A 22,159-nucleotide genomic window follows, 5' to 3' on the forward strand; every position below is an offset into this window, starting at 1 on the left:
ACAGAGGTTTTCAGTAAGCTTCTTTTCTTCCCATTCTGAATCATTTGATCGAATGATATCTTCCTTCTAAGCCGAAATCTTCAATATCACTGTCTGGTTATAACACGAAAGCCCTTCTTAATTTATTTGAAAATTCTAGGTCATTGCTTGTCTCATAGCTCGTGCACTTTTGAATTCATTCGATAGTAACTATTTCCTCTTCTTTATCTTTATTAACAGTCAAATTATGTACTGTACGTTTTAGTTTGTCTTCATGCAAACTGTCTTCTACATCTCCCCTGATAGCATTAGCTTGCACTTCATATACGTTGTAATCTTTGTGAATTACTATCAGTGGCGCAAAATAATTATCGTTTAAGTCAGGCTTGCAAATGACAGAAACAATTTTCGCAGATTCGTTGTCACGGAATGACTCTTCTCCGACGTCTAAATTTTTATCCTCCATTTCACGTACACTCACGACATCTTCGTTTACCCTAACGTCAGCCAGGCGCGTCCTTTGCGCGGTGCTCTTGGATTCATTTGCATTGCCAGCTTGCGAACTCTGCGCGGCGTTTTCTCCTTCACTTCGTTGCTATCCCTAGCCAAATATTCGATCGTAGTAACGCAGTCTTGCTTTTCATTTACTGCAAGTTGTCTGTCCATTTCCTCTTAACTTGTTATAGCGAGTGCATCAGCGCCTACCAGCTTACTTAAAGCATCAGCTGATAGCAGTATCGTTCCAGTGACCGGCTTTGTGACGTCACTCCCAGTCTGCACTGACTGCTATACAAGCTACCCTTCCTACGGCTGCTCGCCGCAGATGCTCCTCAGCGCACGAAACGGGCCTGTCCCCAGCAGACTGTGTCTGAGAGAGGGTTCATCGAACCACCTTTACAATAATTCTCTATTATTCCAATCCCGTAAAGCGCGTGGAAAACGCGAATGCCTATATCTTTCCGTGCGAGCTCTGAATTCCCTTAGTTTAGTATGGTGATCGTTTCTCCCTATGTAGGTCGGCGTCAACAAAATATTTTCGCATTCGATGGAGAAAATAGGTGATTCAAATTTCGTGATAATATGCAGCCGCAACGAGAAATGCGTTTATTTCAGTAATGTCCAACCCAGATCCTGTCTCATGTCAGACACACTCTCTCCCCTATTTTGCGATAATACAAAACGTGCTGCCGTTCTTTGAACTTTCTCGTTTTACTCCATCAGTCCTATATGGTTAGGATCCCACACTGCGCAGCAGTATTCTAAAAGAAGACGGACAAGCATAGTGTAGGCAGTTTCTTTAGTAGATCTGTTACATTTTCTAAGTATCCTCCCTATAAAACGCAGTCTCTGGTTAGCCTTCCCTACAACATTTTCCAGTTGTTCTTTCCAATTTAATTTGTTCATAATTGTAATTCCTAGGTATTTAGTTGAATTTATGGCCTTTAGGTTTGACTGGTTTACAGTAGGGGCAGTATTAGCCTGATATAGATTATCATTCTGCTCCACACTGATGTTGTTCCGACTGTTCCTAGTGTTGTCATTCTGATGGAGATTGTGATTTTCTCGCCAGTGGTCTTTGTTAATTATTTTCTCTAATAATGAAGAAAAGGTATGTACCTGCTCAAATCTTCTCACAATTTCTTTCAGAAATTTCGGAACCACTGCTACGGTTCCTGTACCATAATTAGCAAAATTCTTTCATGGTAGTTCGCCTTGATGGTAGACCTTCACTGAAGGTCATTGCTTTAGTGCTTACGTTAACACCCCATCGTTTAGCATCTCCTGCTAAACCATTAATCACGTTTGCTTTTTCCTGATCTGTAAGGTTTTCAGGAAATAACCTTTCGCAGTTCTTTATAAAGTCCACATGGGATAATCCACTATTTTTCGATAAGGGTGCCTTGTTATATGGTGTTCTATCTACAACACAAGTACTGTTACCTTTGAGCTTTCTTTCTATACCACTAACTTTCTCCTGCATACTGGAAGTATTTCTACGACACTTCTCTTTGCAATGTTCTACGTTTTTCTCTAGAATTTTCTCAGCCTCTTGAACAGTTATTCTCATTTACCTTCATCATTACTTTCTTTATTGGCAAACCTTTTCCTCAATCTTCGATTCCACCATAGGTTCTACCTGCTCTTGTATTTTCTCTATTTCAGTTTCAAACCTCTCGTTAATGTCAACAATTTCTGCCTGAATTCTACTAACAGTTTCATTTAAATTTTTTACATCTTTCTTTATACTACTGAGTTCCTCAGTTACGAAAACCTGTTGTTTACTTTTATAGCTAATGGTTATTATTTTCCATTTGTTCTCTCAGTTTTTTGGTAACTTTGGCCTGTCCCTGACTAATTTCGGTTTGTTTGTCCAGTTTTTCGTTCATAATCTTAGTGATTTTAGACTGTGTTTGCATGTGCTCACTTAGAATTTTAGTATTTTTTTTTGTGCTGTTTGTTGTATATACATACTGTGTCACAATGCATACAAATCTATCGATAGTTGCCTATTTTGCTCAGTGCGATTTTCTGCTACTTTGTCTTCCTCCTTTGACCCTCCTTTTTCCTTCTTAATTTGTGATGTGCTGAACAGCGTAAGAGTTTCATCACTATGGTCCATATTCTCTAACCATTTTGTTAATAGCAAAACTGATTACTCCGTCTTTTGATCAATATTACTGTCTGCAAGTGTGTCTTCTCTTTTATCCTACTGTTCTACTTCCCTATACTGCATATACTTTTATTTGTCCATTTCCTTTAATTGTCTAAACCACTTATATTGCTGTTTTTTACTGCTCTATAACAAATTCGTGCCACTGAAACTTGTTTCCTTTTTCCAAAAAATCTTACCTATCTTTGATATGTAAAACAATACTAGGCTACCTCTGGACGCTTTAGTATTGTAAAAGGACTTTCACCAGGCGCCAAGTACAACACTACCAAGTGCTGTTACATTAATACTATACCGATAATGTTACACCTGTGAAAGGATTTTTACTCTCATGGTCGCCACATATAGCACAATACAGGGTGAATTTTTCTTTCAAGTACATACTCTACGGATTGATCGATGAGAGGATACGGAACAAAAAAGATCTAATGACCTTATGTGCAGAAATGCAGGGTTTTCGGCTAGAGACCATTTATTCAACCATACTGTGTTACAGAAACTGCAGTCTAATATGTGCTGTACTGTGCAGCCAGGTTTTCTCCTAGAGGGTGCTACTGTTCTTCATATCTCACGCCCTAGCAGTTGATGATGTTGTGTCTGATTCGCTTCTCTTGCTTGCTCACCTTGTAGTGGATGTGTACACAATGGTTCCGTATTCGAATGGAGATCTTGGCGACATGGTGTTTACTTACGGAAAGGCAAATGGCAATGGGCAATGGGCAGCAAGGTTGTATCAGGAGACCTGTCGCCGCTGATGGCAACCATAGCTACACTGTTTGCAACCGTGTTTCGCCATTTGTCTTAGACAGGATCGTTTCAGGAAGCAGGAAATCATGAAGGTTGTATCTGAAATGTTCGGATACCAGACTTGGAAGAAAATATGACTAATACTGAGGAAGACGATCGCCATGTCACTTCCTGGTGGTTGGCCCGCCAGTACAAGGTAAGCCAGATGACGGTGTGGAACATTCTCCCTGACAATTCTTACTACCCTTATCTTTTACAGCGTGTGCAGGGCATACTAGCGACAGACTGTTCACACCCGGAGCAAGTTTTGTTACTCGTGTCTTCACCAGGCAACCACGATTCTGGGATTTGTGTCATCCATCCTATTCACAGATGGAGGCCATCTTTACATGGAGTGGTGTCTTCAATAGTCATCTGTGGGATGTATTCAGAACCGCCCATTATGGTGATGGTGAATCATCAGCATCGGTGCAGCCAGAATGTGTGGGCCAGGATAGCTAGCGACCATATTTTTGGTCCAGTCTTCCTTCCACTTCGTCTAACAGGCCCGAACTATCGGCGTTTCTTGTGGGTGGCTTTTCCTCCCCTGCTGTAAGAAGTGACAATGATGATTCGAAGGGTTACATTGCTTCTACATGACGGTACTCCAGCCCACTTCGCCGTAAATGTCCGGATGCATCTCAATCGTGTCTTCCCTGGTCGGTGGATCAGATCAGAGGGTCCAGTTGCATGACCTACTCATCAACCGGATCTTAACCTGTGCGATTTCTAGTTTTGAGGCCATCCGAAAAGTATCGTGTATGCAGAGCCCATTCAAGATGTAGAGACGCAGGAGCACCATATTCATGCTGCCTTTGGCACTGTTCAGATGCAGCCTGGCCGATGTCGAGGAGTGAGACAGAACATGCTACGGCACTTACACTCATGTGTTGAGGCTATGGAAACCATTTTCTACAGACACTGTAGCTGTGGCTGCATGGTACAGTGTGCAATGGACCACAGCCTCTATAACAACGTATGATTGAATAAATGGTCTCTTGTATGGAAACAATGCATTTCTGGACATAAATTCATTACACATTTTTTGTTCCGTATCTCCTCATCGATCAATCCCTAGAGTTTGTACACAGTGGAAAAAAAATCACCCTGTACTTCAATTGAACAAATAGTCCTGCTAATGGAAAAGACATGTGTAACACTATTATATGGGGAATTGTGCATACAGTATAATGTTTTCCCTTTCACAGGATTTGACAGTGATGTGTGACTAATGAGTACAGGAATCAGACTATTAGTAACTTTTCCAAATAGTTTTCTACCTGTTAGAAAGAAATGAAGAAAAAATAGAGTAATACTAAATCCAGGATCTTTCTGTACCAAGTTCAATAAGAGGTTTGTTTAATGGATTTACGGTCGCCAGCTTATCTAGACAAAGAAATGGTTAAGTTTCAGAAAAGCAGAAGAACTAAAATGGTCTACTTTCCTGCTGTTCCCTAATTTAACTTTACAAATAACTATGAGGATATGCATCTGAGAAAGACACACCAATCTTTTAGCTACTACACCACATACATACATATATAGTTTCAATCTAGAAAGGCCGCAAATTTTTAATTATTGTTATGTGTTAAAATTAAAAAAACAGCCAGGGAGGACTTCTATGACTCTGTGTAACCAACAAACTAAATACTTAAATATGCTAATAGCATCTTTACAGCTTTCTCTTAACAAATGATTTGTCAAAAGCCAAAGTAAGGGAGGGTGTGCTCACTCTCTATTGTCATTCAGTATGTGTATGAAATCCTACTTCAGTGTTACTCAGCTTCATAAGCAATTTTCTTTTCATAACTTTTTGTACTTTACTGTATTTCATTTCTGTACTTTACTCAAAACTTCATTACTCATTTTCACTTTAAAAAATTACTCATAACAATTATTTTCAGACTTCGTTTCAAATATGAAAGTTAGTGCCTGTAGACAGAGAATAAAGCACTTCAGATAATTTTATAGCAAGTTTACTCGGAATAATGAAACATCGGGAAAGTACCCTATATAGGAGAATGAGTAAGAATAAATAACAGATGAAAAAAATTTTGTTTTTTAGCACAATAATTATTCAGAAAAAGTTAATTTTGAATTAATAGTTCACGCTTCTACTATTCTAATTATACTGTTCGTAACCTGCTGGCTGTAGCCGTTGTGTAGAATATTTTAGGGAGTTGGATCAAAAAATTTTATTTCAAAGGAACCAGTCAAATCTCTACAAGTTGTCTCCCAGAACAAGTTCCTGTGTGCCTACGTGACTCAAGTAGCCTGCCTTTCAGAATCGAGGCCGTTCTGTCCAGTTAAAGTGAAACGATCTTGTTCTATCGTTCCATATCTTTCTCATTTAATTTCCGGTGCAAGAGAATTAATAGCGAGAGGGTTTTTCTCTGCAGAGATAAATCAGTTGGTAACGAGTAGGACAAAATTGACCAAGCGTCGTTTATTTATTTATTTATTTTATTTAACGTTTGCCACGTTTCTTGCATCCTTTCCCTTGCGCGACCTGGGCTGCATGAGTGAGAAATTATGTGAAGTAGCAGAAAGATTTAGTCAGAGTCGGTTGAGTAGAGTGGTTCTGTGGTAGGGTAGTACTAACCAACACTCAAGCGCAAACAAGTTTGACGAAGACAAAATGTCAGGGAGGTCGCGAAGGCACGCGTATTGGGTCAGGTTGGCGAACCACCCCCTCCACACCCGCTTTTGAACGTCGAATGGTTAGGTGATGTGGCCTGCAGTACAGTGGTTCCTGTGTAGCGGCGCTGTGCAGGCATTCAAGGCTTACCTCTCCGTTTTATGATAGTATTATCAAAGGTATTAGGGTGTTGCTAATCTGTTCGTTACTAAGGTCCAGATGTTGAAATCAAATGGGAGATTACCTTGAAACCCGCATAAGGGAGTTTATTTTTTGTAATTTGATTAAATTTCATTAAGAACTTTGCGTTTCTGCCTCGGTCAGGTACGCACCATGGGCCTTAAGCTCACAGTCGTATTATTGCTCTGAGCGTAATGGAAAGTTAATTCATTTAATGTACGTTAATGTGTTTCTTTCACAGCGATATTTTGGGGGATCTTTCTGATTTCTGATATGTTTTATTTGTGTAATTAGTTTCCCGCCATGTGGTCGGTTGGAGCAACCGCCACATTAGTAAAGTGTAGGTTCGTTCCAAAAACGTACAGTAGCGTCACTACAGTTTCGTGTAGCTCAATTCCGAAACGGTAAATTTGTGCGGACAAAAAGAACTCTTGAGTCATGAAATGCGTGCGTATTCACTTTGGCGCGAAACTGTGTCAACGGTCGATAACAGGAAGGCGGGCCATATCAATGATACAAGGTACAAGTAAATAATTATACGGTAATGCGAAACTGGAAGATACGACAAAAAAATCTTGTGAGAATTTTTGCAGTTCTGTTGGCTACCCCAAACTTGGCCACGTGTGTGAACTAGTACCAAGGTGATAATTAGTAAATGTTACTTGTGCCCTCCTTAACTATTTGATTTGCTTATAATGAAGTGCATTACAGAAAATACTCGGGTTAAACTCTTGTGAGCCACGCTCTCTTTCTTCTGGCGCATCGCCAGAGGGGGTCACGGTGCTCAGCGTGCGATCGCTGGCGGCTTTCGGAGAGAGAGGACGTACCAGTGTACGGGCAGTTGGTGGTAGGCGGCCCGCGCGGACGGCTGCATATCGCGAGTGGGACTGTATCGTATAGAGAGTTGTTCGGAGGTGGGAAACCAGGCCTCGTCTCAGTTTGTGTTGCGACTCATCCAGAAGGGCGTTGAGGTGATGTGACTGGAAGCATGACATTCTGCCGTTTGTATTGTCCCATTCCCAGCTTCTTGTGGTAAGATTGCTCTTTCCATATGTATGTACCCCCCCCCCCTCCCCTTAAAGAGGACGTGGTGGTTTAAACTGTGGTCGTTGGCCTGTGAAACTGTGGCCGTTGGTATTCGAAGCTGCCTCACGCAGACTAGACTCTTGGTTGCTGGTATGTGCCGGTTGTTCGCTGTTTATTTTGCTGCTTGCAAGGTTGCATCGGCGAGATTGGTGAGGCGACACTCACCATTTGACAGATTGAATCTGCCTGTGCTAGCGTGTGTGTACACCGTTAAATGATATATTGTCAACTTGATCTGCAAGTTCGCATCTTGCGGATTCGTGTTGTGGCTTTCTTGTAGTGTTCCCCAAATTCTCCTGTTGTTATTAACGTGCACCTCTGAATGACAGTTTGTTTAATGGCAAGCAACAAGAGGAGCCTTTCGACAGAGCAACGTTGAGTGTTCAATGAGCGTACAGTTCAAAATACTGCTATTACCAAATGTTTTACAGCCGCAAGCAGTTGTACTCTGCGCTTGTGACTTGGTTGATTGCATAGTTTTAGTTATATATGTGTGTGTGTGTGTGTGTGTGTTGCTATTTAAGCCCTTTTTATGTACGTATGTGTTGGGTCGCAGCAGGTCTGGCGACTGATTATTAGCGCTGTCAGCAAGATAACATAGTTCTGGTTTTTTGTATTTAGCAAGCTGTCTATTCTGAGACGCACCACTCGCTATCTCTGTCAGAGCCTGTATTGCTCGATTCCTCGGAACTTGGCCTACGCCTCCCACTCCCACTTAACGATTGATCCAGACTTGAGTAGGACCATATCAATGGTAGCAGAGCGTGGTTTTTTCCGGATTACGAGCATAGCGTTTCGGGTTTCAAACGAGCATGGCCACCAGGAGCTGTCCAGGGTTGTCATACTTAAAAATTGACCATCTGCATTATGAGCTCGCCATTCGTCAACCCAGGGGACCGTAACCGAGTTAGTAAATAGGTTGCGGGCTACATTACATGAGCCAGTTGTCATTTCTACTGTCATCCTGGGGAAGGTTGACCAAGTTATACTTTTGACTGAGCAGGCTGTTGACCAGCTCGAGAAAAACTTGAATTTTCTCGAGAGTACTCTAGTCACTTCGAAACAAAGGGCAAGAATTCAGACCCAACTTTGTCACTGGTGGGCGAGATCAGGTGATCTTAGCTCCATGCAAACCGATAAATGATCCAAGGAAGACATAGACGAGTTAGCTATCATTATCAGAAATACTCAGTTACAAGCCAAAGCCAGTACTATTGGGATAGAGGAAGAATTCGAAGTTATGCATAACCAAACACTCCATCCAGGCAGTCCCCAACAGCAAGGTGCTGGCGTACCGGAGGGAGAGGTGATGGTAGAGTTTGCCAGGTTGCCGAACCTGGTCATGCATTTGCTCTGAGATGTCACCCAGCTCGTCATTGACAGTATTGACAAAATTCAACATTTTCTCTGCTTGGTCGTGCGTCTCCAGCTGCATCTGAGGTGTTGGGGGTGCCGGAAGCTACCATTTTGCGTTTGTTGTATCCGCTCAGTGTGGGGACCCTGTCTGGGATCTTCTAGGATCCCGCTAGTAGCCGCTGTTTCATTTCGCCTTTTGGACAGTGTATTTGGTGATATCAAGTCTGAATCCCTTTATTATTATTTGGATTGCATATTCATCTACAGTAAGACCTTTGTCGAACACTTAAATCATTTGGAATCCATTCTGGAGAGATTGTGGCGTGCTGGTCTGACCGTTAAACCGTCCAAGATCGCCTTGGCCAGAAAACAAATTTCCTTCCTTGGGCATGTGGTTTCTCATGACGGAATCTGCATTGATCAGGAGCGGACCACCAGTCTTAGAAATTTTCATCCGCCCACCAGTAAGAAGGGCGTCGCAAGTTTGATCGGGATGGTCAATTATTTCAGGAAGTTTGTGCCGAATTTTGCTCAGCTAGCTGCCCTACTTAACAACTTACACAAGAAAGGGGTGAGCTTTGTTTTGGGAGAGAGGCAACAAGCCGCCTTTGACGCCCTGAAAATTGCCCTCACCAACCCCCCCGGTCTTGGCCATCCCTGATTCATTCACCGAATCATTATCCAGACCGACGTATCAAGCATCGGCATTGCTGCCGTCCTCCTGCAGCAAATTGAGGAGGATAGTCACCCTGTGGCCTTCGCCTCTAGGTGTCTGTCCGAAGCCGAATTGAAGTACTCCATGTACGAATGTGAAGCTCTCACTGTTTTGTTCGTCCTTGAGAAGTTTAAATTCTATCTCGAGCATAGGGAGTTCGACCTCAAGATGCATAACCAGGCATTAAGCTGAGCATTAGTCAGACCCAAAAAAACAGGGCCTATTGCTAGGTGGACAGTATGCATATCGTCTTTCTCTTTTAAGGTTCGCCATATTAAAGGGGCCGAGAACCAGGTCGCCAATGTGCTGAGTCGCATGTTTGAGGAGAAAGGGGAAGATCTTAAAAAGGACACCTGCCAGGACGCTATCCTCGTTGGAACTGTCCTGTCCGAGATCCCTGAACAATTTGTTGACCTCAAAGTACAACAGTCACAGGATCCCATCTTGGGGCTCATTAGGTGGGCCCTGTTGAATGGGGAGGAGGTCCATGGTTACACCTTACAGAGAGGAGTCATATGTCGTCGGTTTGGCAGGTCCAATCAGGGTAGGATTTGCTTGCCCCAGAGCCTTGGTGAGCCCACCTTTAAGTATTTTCATACTTCACTCGTAGGCGGATATTTAGGGGTGGCCAAAACGAGCCAGCATTTCACCTGGCCTGCGATTTATAAGGATGTCCGTTGATTAATTAGGCAATGTGAGGCCTGTAAAATAGGGAAACCGGGAAATAACATTCGTCAGGGATTATTGCAATCCGACCGAGAGGTTACCCCCATGGATAAGGTCTTCATTGATCACATGGGATCCTTACCCAGGACCAAGAACGAGAACCGCTATATTTTGGTCATTGTGGATGCCTTTAGCCACTTCACCTGACTCCTGGTCAGCAACAATGCACCCAGCTTTATTTCAAAAAAGGTTTTCCAGGGTCTACTTTAATAATTCCATCAAACATGTTACCACCACACCTTACTATCTGCAGCCAGAACCTAAAGGCAGCCTTAATTATTTATCATGCCAATGTGCTGAACAAGTGGAATTTGTCACTGCCATAGTTCAATCTTGCTTTTAACACTGCTCAGCATGAGGCTTCCGGCGCGACCCCCGACCTCCCTCATTCTTGCTTACCCAATTAATACTCCCCTAGCCAATCTGTGGAATATCAAGGACCTCTTACCACCAAATTTGGATCCGCATCAAATTAAGTGCAATTGGGAGAACGCTAGGCACAGTATTAAGCAAGCACACCTCTGGCAAGCTTAGCGCTATAGCTGTGGTAGGGTGCCGGTCCAAATAAAGGTAGGGGATCAGGTTTTTGTATGTAACTTTAACGCCCATGTGACCAGGGGAGCACCTAGTGTCGGTAAGTTAGCCCCCCATTTTATTGGCTCATGCCAGGTCCGTCAGCCAATGGGTCCAGTCAACTTCCTGGTTTAAAACCTTGCTAACCATAGGTTCATTCGGGTGCGTGTTAGTCAAACTAAAGCCTAAGTTGCCATGCTACCATCTTTTGCTATTCACTCCCCCCCTTCCCCCTCTAACTTTATCTCGAAACGAAGAGGTTGAGCTGTGCTCTCTTTCCTCTGGCGCATCGCCAGAGGGGGCCACGGTGCTTAGCGCGCGATTACTGGCAGCTTTCGGAGAGAGGACATACTAGCGTACGGGCAGTTGGTGGTAGGTGGCCCACGTGGACGGCCGCATTTCGCGAGTGGGACTGTATCGTACAATAAGCTGTTTGGAGATGGGAAACGAGTCGTCATCGCGGTTTGTGTTGCGACTCATCCAGAATGCTGTTGAGGTGATGTGCCTGGAGGCATGACATTCTGCCGTTTGTATTATCGAGTTCCTGGCTTCTTGTGGTTTCTCTTTCCTTATGTATTGTGCCCCCTCCCCCCACCCGACATCCCAAAGAGGACGTTGTGGTTTAAACTGCTGCCGTTCATCTGTGGAACTGTGGCCACTGGTATTCGACGCTGCCCCACGCAGACTACACTCATGGTTGCTATAATGTGCCGGTTGTTCGCTATTTATTTTGCTGCTAGCAAGGCTATACCGGCGAGATTACCTCCTTGACAGTTTGAATCTGCCTGTGGTCACGTATGTGTGTTCACCATTAAATGGTATATTGTCAACTTGATCTGCAAGTTCGCATCTTGCGCATTCACGTCGTGGCTTTCTGGTAGTGTTCCCCGAATTTTCCTGATGTTGTTAACGTCCACTGTTGAATGGCAATTTGTTTAACTATAATCAAATGAACACCCTTAGCTGCTTACAGGCGTTGACATACGTCAACGGGGACAGATGAAAATGTGTGCCCCGACCGGGGCTCGAACCCGGGATCTCCTGCTTACATGACAGACGCTCTATCCATCTGAGCCACCGAGAACACAGAGGATAGCTCGACTGAAGGGATTTATCTCTGACACGCCTCCCGCGAAACCCACATTCTCAACCTATTGTGCCGCACTACGAATATACTCATTACTCGCGGCGCATTGCCGATTCCCGTAAGAGTTCGGGTACTGTTTGGGCATTCGCACAGAAGAAGAAGAAGATGGTCAAGTGGCCGGACGTGTGCGAAAGAACAGATACCATCTTAGTAAATAAATTTGTTTAACGGCAAGCAACAATGAGAGCCTTTTGACAGAACGCTGTTGAGTGTTCAATGAGCGTACAGTTGAAATTACTGTTTTAAGCAAATACGTCGTTGCTCTGTGATTTTTAATAACTCGGTAAGATTACTACCTTTCGACAGAGCGCCATTGATATTTCCTGTTGTTATTGACGTGCACCGTTGAATGACAATTTTTTTTAACGGCATGCTACAAGAAGAGCCTTTCGACGGAGTGCCGTTTAGTGTTCAATCAGTGTACAGTTGAAAATACTGTTACTACCAAATGTTTTACAGCCACTAGCAGTTGTACTCTGCGCTTGTGACTTGGTTGATTACATAGTTGTAGTTTTTTTAATACGTTGCTGTTTAAGCCCTTTTTATGTATGTGTATGCTGGGTCGTAGCGGGTAAGGCGACTAAGTATTAATGATGTCAGTAACACCTGCTACTTGTTGTTTCAACGACTATCTTGTTGTAGTCCTTTATTTATGTCTGTTAATATTTAAAAGGTAAAATAATTCTGGACATTTAATAGTCTTACCCGCAACAGGTTTACCTGGTAACTTACGGCCATCATATGTAGTATTCTGGGCTTGTTGCTTGGTTGATTACATTTTCCTAGTTTTATGTTCATACGTGCTGTTTAAATCCTGTGTGTGTGTGTGTGTGTGTGTGTGTGTGTGTGTGTGTGTGTGTGTGTGTGTGTATGTATGTTTGATCGTAACAGGTCTGAGAATGAACCTATCATTATTGAGCTTTGTGCCCTGGTTGTTGGTTTGATTGCCTAGTGACCATAACTTTGGTATATCCTTTTATGTACATTCTTCCGACTTAAGGTTTGGAAAGACAAGAATCGTCTGTATCTATGATAATTGCAGGGCCGACATTGGTTTCCGATGTTCCGCACCCAACCGTGACCTTGTATGCTGTATCTTGGAGTTGTCTATTCTAAGGCGCACCACTCGCTATCTCTGTCGGAGCCTTTATTGCTCGATTCCCCGGGAACTTGGCCTAGCCCTCCCTCTCCCACTCCTACTTAACGATAAATCCAGAATTGAGTAGAACCATATCACCTTGTACCTCTGTAAAGTTCCGATTTTAATGCCTATTGATGAAATGGGGATTTACATAATTTTTCCCGCCATTTGATAGTCAGTGCTTCTTGTGGCCCCATAACTACTTTGATTTAAATACACTGAAGTATACTAACAAATGTTCAGGGTAAACTATTGTACCGCAGATGGCTGTGACTTTATTGACATTTATTCTGTTGGGATGGAGACTTGCAAAATTTTCCCGCCACACGATAGTGAATGTTCTTGCACTCCCATCTCAGTAACATGGAATTGTTTCGGAATGCAGGATTAAACCAAAACTGCCAGTCAGGGTCAAGTGAACCACTTGCTACCACTTCTACGTTTTAATAAAGTTTGAAATAATTGGGTAGATACGCTTCCACCCTGGCCGAGTCCACTTGTAGTGTCTTTTGCTGAACTTGTTTCTGAGTGCCTATAGTAATTAAATTTAATAGCAATAGAAGGTACGGCTTTAGGTACAAGCGTGTGCCTGCATAAAATTCCACCGTAGCCAGGTCTTCGCGACCCTCTCCCTTTCCATAATTACGTGGTGAAAGTTAAGTCGTGTTTATTAGAGGGACTATTTGTCATGATGTATAACATGTTGCGATTGCTGAGGATGGGCAGTAATTAGTTCCAATAGATACATGGCTAATTGTTCAAATGCTACAGGTAGTCAATAAATATCAACTAACCGAGATCCTCTACTCATTATTTCCTCCGTTTATCATTAACAGCTTAAAGAATACGTGAAACCTCTCTAGAAAATGGAAAATAGTAAGTGATAGAATATCGCTTAGAGATGACAGGCAAACTCCGACAAATTAGTCACTACCTCAGTTGCATAAGTATAACCAAAGCTCTATACATCCTGTTAAGCCCTGCATAGCTGCCTTCTGTAGTGGTTATAAAAATTGCGTTATCCGTTGCTTTCAAGTTTTTACAGGTAAGTTAAACCCACACACTAAAGATTACTAATACCCCAGCAGTACTTGCAGGGGCCTGTAATTTCGTGGAGCACACGACTTTTGTAAACCAGTACAACAGACGATAACCTGCAGAAGCATTAGGACACGATAAGCGACTGCAAACATCCTACCCAGTTGAATTTTATCAGTACCATCGGTAGGCCGGTTACGTTGCACTTTTATTTGAAACTGCTAAATCAACCCAAATATCTAAGCTACTGGGATGTGAGGCCATAGGTGACTCTCCAATCGGGTCCTAGTTGCATAAATCTCGTAACTTTAGTAACGTTGTGGTTACCTGCTCTAATATAATGAAGATGGACCCTACAGAGTTACGTGAAGAATGGAAAAATATGGACGTCACTGAAATGTAGAACTAAATGAGGAGAGTCAATGGCAAATTGGAACAATCGGCGACTCTTACTCTAACGTTTAGTAATCTGGAATTACCTGAACATATCCTTGCAGGCAATATCCATATTACGGTTCGAAAATTTGTACCTAACCTAATGCAATGCTACAGATGTCAAAGATTTGGCCATACCACTATTGGATGTAATGGCAGGGCTATGTGTGGCCATTGTGGAGGCTCACCTCACGAATCAGGCAATTCTTGTAAACTTCCTTCGAAATGTGTAAACTGCTCGAGGCATCACCCAGTGTAGAGCAGAAAGTTTGGGGATTACAACGAGGAAAGGAAATTCAGGAGTTGAAAGTAAAGAAGCACATACCCTATGGTGCAGCTATAAAAGCTTTCAAAGCTACGCAACCTCCCGTTTTCGCTACTTCCTTTGCGCCAGCCCTTAATACGCTGTCGCTAAGTGTGATGACTCCACACACTCAGACCACAGCTTCAAGTAAGAGCACATGCACTTGTCGGTGTACCTGTGAGGGAAACGCTCCACTCGAAGCTGAAGTCGTTTGGAAACAGTCAGCAGTGGGCTTACCACCTAAGCCACATACCATTAACCACCATTACAAGCCAACTAAGCCATCCCCGCAACCCAGGCAACGACATCCTCCCATCAGTAAAGAAAAACGTCCTTCGAAAAGTAGTTCCTAATCCAAGAAAGCGGTAGTTAAACCTTCAGATAGGCGATCGCTCTCCCTCTCTGATTGGGACTATGCTCTGGAGGATATCCAATTGGAAGAACAGGAGAGCCGGGAACTGGCTAACATTCCTCCTGACCTCCCCAGTAAATCACTGCTTCGGAGTGAGAAAGAAAAGACTAACCATTGCTAAAAAATGGCCCCCACATGTATTGCAGTGGAATTGTAATATATATCGCTCACATTTGGAAGAATTACAGTTCCTACTCCAGGACATCTACTTACAAGAAACCCATCTTAAAGTCACCAAGACACGCACATTACAGGGTTATCACCCATACAGCAAGGATGATACTACAGGAGACAGGCAAAGCAAGCAATTGCCGTAAAAGTTCTTGCACACATTAATATCACATTGTGTTCTTTGCACCTTCTGCCTAATGATGTTTTTGGATGCAGATGCGCTGGCAGAACTCTTCCGGGCACTCCCATGCCCATACCTCCTTGTGGAGGACTTCAATGCACACAATGTGCTGTGGAGCTTGGCTACCACTTGCTGCAGAGGTCGTATGATAGGGCGACTTGTCCATTCTGAGAATATCTGCCTTCTCAACACGGGTCATATGACACATGGTTCCACAGCGATAGGGACTTTTTCAGCCATTGACCTTTGCTTTTGTTCTGGAGCTCTTGCAGATTCAGTTCTGTGGGAAGTGGCTCCAGATTTCCTTTCTAGTGACCACTACCCAATGCGGATCCGTCTGCCAACTAGGACGCTGGCTGACAGGAGACCATGTAGATGGTAGATGGATGATACAAAGGGAGAATTGGTTGCAGTATAGTCGAAAGACTATTTTTGAACAAAAGGATTGTGCACAAGAGACAATGGTCCATATCACTCGTGAGATCCAAGGAGCTGCTGCAGAGCCCATCCCCCAATCTAGTAACCACCTCAGACGGCGGCCTGTACCTTGGTCCATTGACAACTGTTGACTGACAATCAGGGCCAGATGAACAGCTCTGTAGAACTTCAAACACTGTCCAGAAAACCTTCATGTATTCAGATCTGCGAGAGCACATCCGAGGAGAATGTTAAATGAATGGAAAAAGGCTTCCTGGAGAGAATTCGTGACTTCCATTAATTGGTCCACCTTCACTGTGCAAGTTTGGGAATGAATAAGATGGATTTCAGGTGGGGGCAGTACACGTCCCCTTACAGCCTTGTTAAGTAATGGGGTCTTTGTGAACACGCCAGAAGACATGGCTCAGGTTTTAGCTGAACACTTTTTTTAATGTCACTTTGTCATCCAGACAAGCCCCTGTTTTTCAGGTGTTCCATAGGACTGCAGAGATGAGGACACTCAATTTCTTCTCGCATAATGAGGAAGTCTACAACCTTCCATTCTCCATGTGGGAACTGGAATTCACTTTGTCTGAAGTCAGAGACACTGCTCCAGACCTGATGAGATCCGTTATGCCATGCTTCGTCATCTGGGCCCTGAAGTGAAAGAACAGCTCCTTTCTTGTTTTAATCAGATCTAGTTTGATGGACGGTACCCCATGACTTGGAAGAAGGCTATATTAATTCAATTCTGGAAGCCAGGCAAGGAGAGTAGTGCCCCTAACAGTTACCAGAGTGTATCCTTTATCAGTTGTATGAGTAAGACTCTTGAACGCATGGTCAACTACTGCCTTGTCTGACTGCTCGAGTCCCAAGTCACCTGAGGCACTCCGAGTGCGGTTTCAGGCGCTACTGTCCCACCCTTAACAACTTAATTCTACCGGAGACGGCGACATGTCCTCATGCTGGAACCATTTGGTTTTTATGTTTTTTTAACCCGAAAAGCACATGATACTACTTGGAGGTACAACATCCTTCACAACTTCATGAATGGGGACTATGTGGACACGTGCCACTTCTTACCCAATCTTTTCTTGAGAACAGGCGTTTTCGATAGCCCATTAGTTATGCCTTGTCTGACTGCTATGTTCAAGAGAATGGGGTCTGCCAAGGCAGTGCTCTCAGTGTCACATTGTTTGCCATCGCTATCAATGACATTGCCTCTACAGTCAGAAGCCCTGTCAAATGATCTTTGTTTGCTTCTCTTCCTTGGATTTTAAAATTACGGCGAGGCAACTACAGTTGGCCATTAGGAGGCTGGAAACCTGAGCCAGGACAACTGGTTTTCGATTCTCACCTTAGAAAACTGCATCTGTCAATTTTAACAGTGCTCGTCGAAAATTTAACCAACCAGTGCTCACAATGGGGGACAATATTTTACGTTTGCAAGGAACTATACGCTTTTTGGGTTTATAATTTAGCTCCATATTGACTTGTCTCGCACACCTGAAGGACCTATGAACAAAGCAGCGTGGCCTACAGATCAGACTGTCCTTTCTACCTCAAGATGTTAGATGGTGTCCACCATAAGGCCATTTGGTTATCGGCTGAAGCATTTTGGACCAGCCCAATCCCGAGTCTGTGTGCAGAGGCTACTGAACCACCACTCTGGATTTGGCGACGTATCCTTTTGGCTCGACAGGTGCTGAAAATCTCTGCATCACCTCAGTCACTGACAATTAGTTTAGTGGCCCAGCCCACTTTTTAATGGCTATTCAGGAATCGGCCCCATGCGACCAAGTCATTTGGGATATGTGCTACATACTGTCTCAAGGATCTGAATCTGACAGGCATCAATCCACGACTCCTTACAGCAGCTCAAACATCGTGGCAAGGAGTTGACCTTTCGCTGGGTACCTGGTCACATTGGATACAGAGCAACGACATGGTCGACAAAGCAGGCAACAAAGCATGTCAGGATGGTGCTGTCCACCAATGTCCCATCCCGTTGCACATCATCTCATTTTCTGACAGATGCATCATGTGTCAGTGGGAGAGTGCATGGTTGCAGGTGACAGAAAACAAACTGAGGTCGCTAAAACTGAACACAAAAGCACGGCGGACCAGGTCAGCCTCACCACTATAAGGAGGTTCTGAGTAGCAGACTGTGCATCAGACATAGTTCTTTAACACATGGCTTCCTCCTACAGCAGGAGGATTTACCACTCTGTGAAGTTTGTGGTATGCCGCTTTCAGTTCAGCATATTGTGGCTATGTGTGTCCTATATACTGATATTAGGGCAGCCCTCAGTCTCGATGGAGATTTGCCCACCGTCCTTGCAGATACTAATTCCAGTGTCACAAGGTTGGTGAAATTTTGTCAACTGTCAGGCCTCACTCCTCAATTGGTGGGGAAGGGAGGCAAACTTTAATACATTATAAACTGCTCCACATATGAGGCAGCCTTCGTCCCCACCCATGAGATTCCCATGCTGACTTTTCGTCAGGGTGCTGATGACCATGATGTCGAGCGCCCCTCACCTGAAATAATCATCATAATCATCATCTTTATGGTGTCCATATACACCTACTGGTCAAGGTAATGTAATGTATGTGACCTGATGACGTATGTGAAGGAAGTGCTCACCATAATGTGTCATGACCAGAACCTAACGTAATTTCATTAGATACCAAAACTGAGTAATCTTAAAGCCACTAAATATTGTCTCCAGAACAGTACATGTAAAAGCTAGAAAGCTTCTATCGTAGCTGGATGTTTCAGTTTTTATATAGAAACATCTGTCTGGACGAAACAAAAGAGTCGTTCCATAGAATTCGCCTTCAAAATATGATCGAAGTACCAGATAAGAACCGCGCAGGATTAGCCGAGCGGTCTAAGGCGCTGCAGTCATGGACTGTACGGCTGGTCCTGGCGGAGGTTCGAGTCCTCCCTCGGGCATGGGTGTGTGTGTTTGTCCTTAGCATAATTTAGGTTAAGTAATGTGTAAGCTTAGGGACTGATGACCTTAGCAGTTAAGTCCCATAAGGTTTCACACACATCTGAACATTTTTGAACCAGATATGATTCCTTACAAAAATTTAGTGTGTTAATGAGGAAGTACGCAGTAATTCTACCGTAACAGATGTATTCGCCCTGGATGGGGCATGGTTTTGTAAGATAAGATACATATACCGTTCGTACCAATTCCTAGTACAGTCTGCTAGTATAGTCTACAGGATGTCTCAAAAGCTACGGCACAACATCAAAGTGATATAACTAGACTTGTAATTAACTTGGAGAAAAAACCTAAAGTTTGGTCTGACGCAATTCTACGTGAGGTAATGAATAAATGTTCTGCCTCTTCAGATGACAAGAGCAACGTACCTGGAAAAAAGTCTTCCTTTTTTGTTGCAGAGTTGTGTAGGACCACCACAAACGAATCGCAGAATGGTTGGCGCCTTTGTTTATTGCAACACAGTCAGGCACCAAAAACGATAGATACTTTGGGACTCGACACGGGAAACCACCAGCTTCTCGTCTATCCATAAGAGAATGGCGCCGGAACTCCAAGTAAAGAGCGAGAGTGCATTTCAACCACCATGTAAGCAATCCAAGGAGAAGTGACGAAAATACAGAGAGAATTCGGCAGGTTTTTCCATCCCTCCCAACATAACTCTGCTCTTAAGGCATCAAAAGAACCGCGAACCGCTCATGCGGCAGTGCAGCGATATTTCAAATATTTTAAATATTAGGTCCCACGCCAAGAACGGATTCACTCTTATTTCGCTGACGAACTCTTGCATGTACTTTTTTTTTTTACCGTTTTCATTTACTTCATGCAACCGCCATTACTCGCGGGAGAGTTAAAACTGCCAACTTTCCGCGGCGCTAGCAGCGACAATAAGACGCTGAGACAGCGACAAAGCTCTGTTGGGCTGTAGGAGGCGCAGAATTAAGCGAAAAATCAACTCGGCTTCTGCATTACTACCATCTGAATTTGATTAATGTCTAAAATGTGTTCACTATCAGTACCTGCCATTATGAAAATATGATGCTGATTTCGTCATTTTGTACATCGCGTGCTGGCTTCCCAGTGACGTGGCGGAATATAAGTGTACGAGCGGGTTGGGAGTCATTCAGTAATATCTGCGTATCGTACGTAAAAACTGAATAATTTAAGCAATGCTGTTTGAGCGGTTTGCCGTCCACCGAGGTTACACAGAGTGCGGGAAAGAGTTTGACACTGAAGAGTAGGATGGAGAGACAGTACGAAACATGGGAGTATAGCAACTAAGGTTCGCAACTGCGCATTTTCGGCGCTAAAGGAACGTAACCGAAGTCTGACATGTGGACGTTTTTGCTCAAAATAAAAGGTAATTCACAGGAAATGTATATGCACACGAAGTCTTTGCATCAACCAGTCTTCACAATGAGGAAAAGAATGACTTAAAGCAATACATCCCCATGTATTTACTTAGCTCACTTACCGCATCGCACTTCTTTAGAAATGAAAAGAATCACATGATCCTGTTCCACGTCTTAGAAGGATCAAAGTAAATGACAAGGCAGCCACCACTTAATTAACGGGAATATCTCGTAGAAAAAGTTGAAACTTACCACGGGTTTCATGCTGCCATAGCGCCGTAAGCACTCAACTGCGAGCACTATTTCCTGTGCTCTATTCCCTTCGTCTGACGCTGTATTTCTGTCCTAACCTATTGGTCAAATTGTTTTCTGGCACCGTGTTTACGACAGACGTGACGCGACCGACCAATGGCCGAATACACTTAATCTTTGGAAGAAAGTGCTAAAAGACGGGAGTTTGCGATGTCGGATATTTAAACGCGACAGAAAGCAGACATTACAATAGGATATGAAAATGACAACTTTTCGTTTTACATGGTCATTAAAAAATTGCGGTATTATTTTAATATGTGGCAGGAATGTTAAGCAGACTACGGCAGAATTCCCAGATGGAAGACGCTACAGAAGTATTAGCGTGTCACCAACAGAGCACACGCGATCCGCTGGTCGAGTCGGAAACAGTGCCAAAAAATAAAATGATAATTAATCCAAACCCTCAGCTGCCGACAGGTACTGTTGATATACAGCGATGGTGGCAGCTGAAAACGTGTGCCCCGACCGGGACTCGAACCCAGGATCTCCTGCGTATATGGCAGATGCTCTATCCACCTGAGCCACCGAGGACTGACTACAGCGCCACTGTCCACAACGTATATTCGTAATGTTCCAAACAGATATTTGCCCATTCACTCATTACGCGTGCCAGACTAAGCTGACGAGTCCCGTAAGAGTTCGAGCAAACTGTGAACATTCGCACAGAAGAAGGTAAAGGGCCGGGTAGCCTTTAACTATATGAAGATAGTGGCTGTTCTCGAAAGAACAGATACCATTGATAACCGTGCAGCTTCTCTAGAAACTTTTCACGGGAAGCGTGTTCTTTCGAGGACAGATACTATCTTCATATAGCCAAAAAATAAGTTCTGCACTGTCAGTTTTGTGCTTGTAAGCCAGAGAGTAAAAGACAATCTGACATAAAAAAATGGAAAAACAGTTCGTTTGGTAAGAAAATGTCTCAGAGCACTCAGTGTATTATTTCAGTAAGAAGAATATGAGGTCGGGCTCACTCGATTACAAAAAAAAAAAAAAAAAAAAAAAAAACGGCTCTGAGCACTATGGGACTCAACATCTGAGACCATCAGCCCTTTAGAACTTAGAACTACTTAAACCTGACTAACCTAAGGACATCACACGCATCCATGCCCGAGGCAGGATTCGAACCTGCGACCGTAGCGGTCACGCAGTTCCAAACTAAAGCGCCTAGAACCGCACTGCCACACCGGCCGGCTCACTTGATTACAGAGGGAGCATATGTGTCACTGCAGAATCGTGTGTGAGTGGCGAGTGGTCGATATTATGACGTCACCACTGTGCATCAGCAACAGACGACAGCCGTGATGATGCGTTGATGAACTACGGTCGGAAAGATGCATCAGTGACACTCAGTAAGCTCCTGATTAGATAGCAAAGTGGTGTCAAGTGGAAAAGCGGTCTAAATGTACAGGAATGTGAAATCACGGAGATGTCCAATGCCGGATGACTACGTATAAATGATTTACAATTGCAATGAGTCAGCTTTAGCAATTTGCAGGGATACGAGACGGAGTGACCACACAGGATG

General features: G+C 43.6%; 1 non-coding gene across 1 annotated transcript; it reads right to left on the bottom strand.

The window, feature by feature from the left end:
* Positions 1-21,091: 21,091 nt before the first annotated feature.
* Trnai-uau lies at positions 21,092-21,165 on the bottom strand. The gene has a single exon. It is a non-coding gene; the product is annotated as a tRNA-Ile (tRNA).
* Positions 21,166-22,159: the final 994 nt, after the last annotated feature.

The sequence above is a fragment of the Schistocerca piceifrons genome, chromosome 11, assembly GCF_021461385.2.
Source record: "Schistocerca piceifrons isolate TAMUIC-IGC-003096 chromosome 11, iqSchPice1.1, whole genome shotgun sequence".
Taxonomy (NCBI): Eukaryota; Metazoa; Arthropoda; class Insecta; order Orthoptera; family Acrididae; genus Schistocerca; species Schistocerca piceifrons.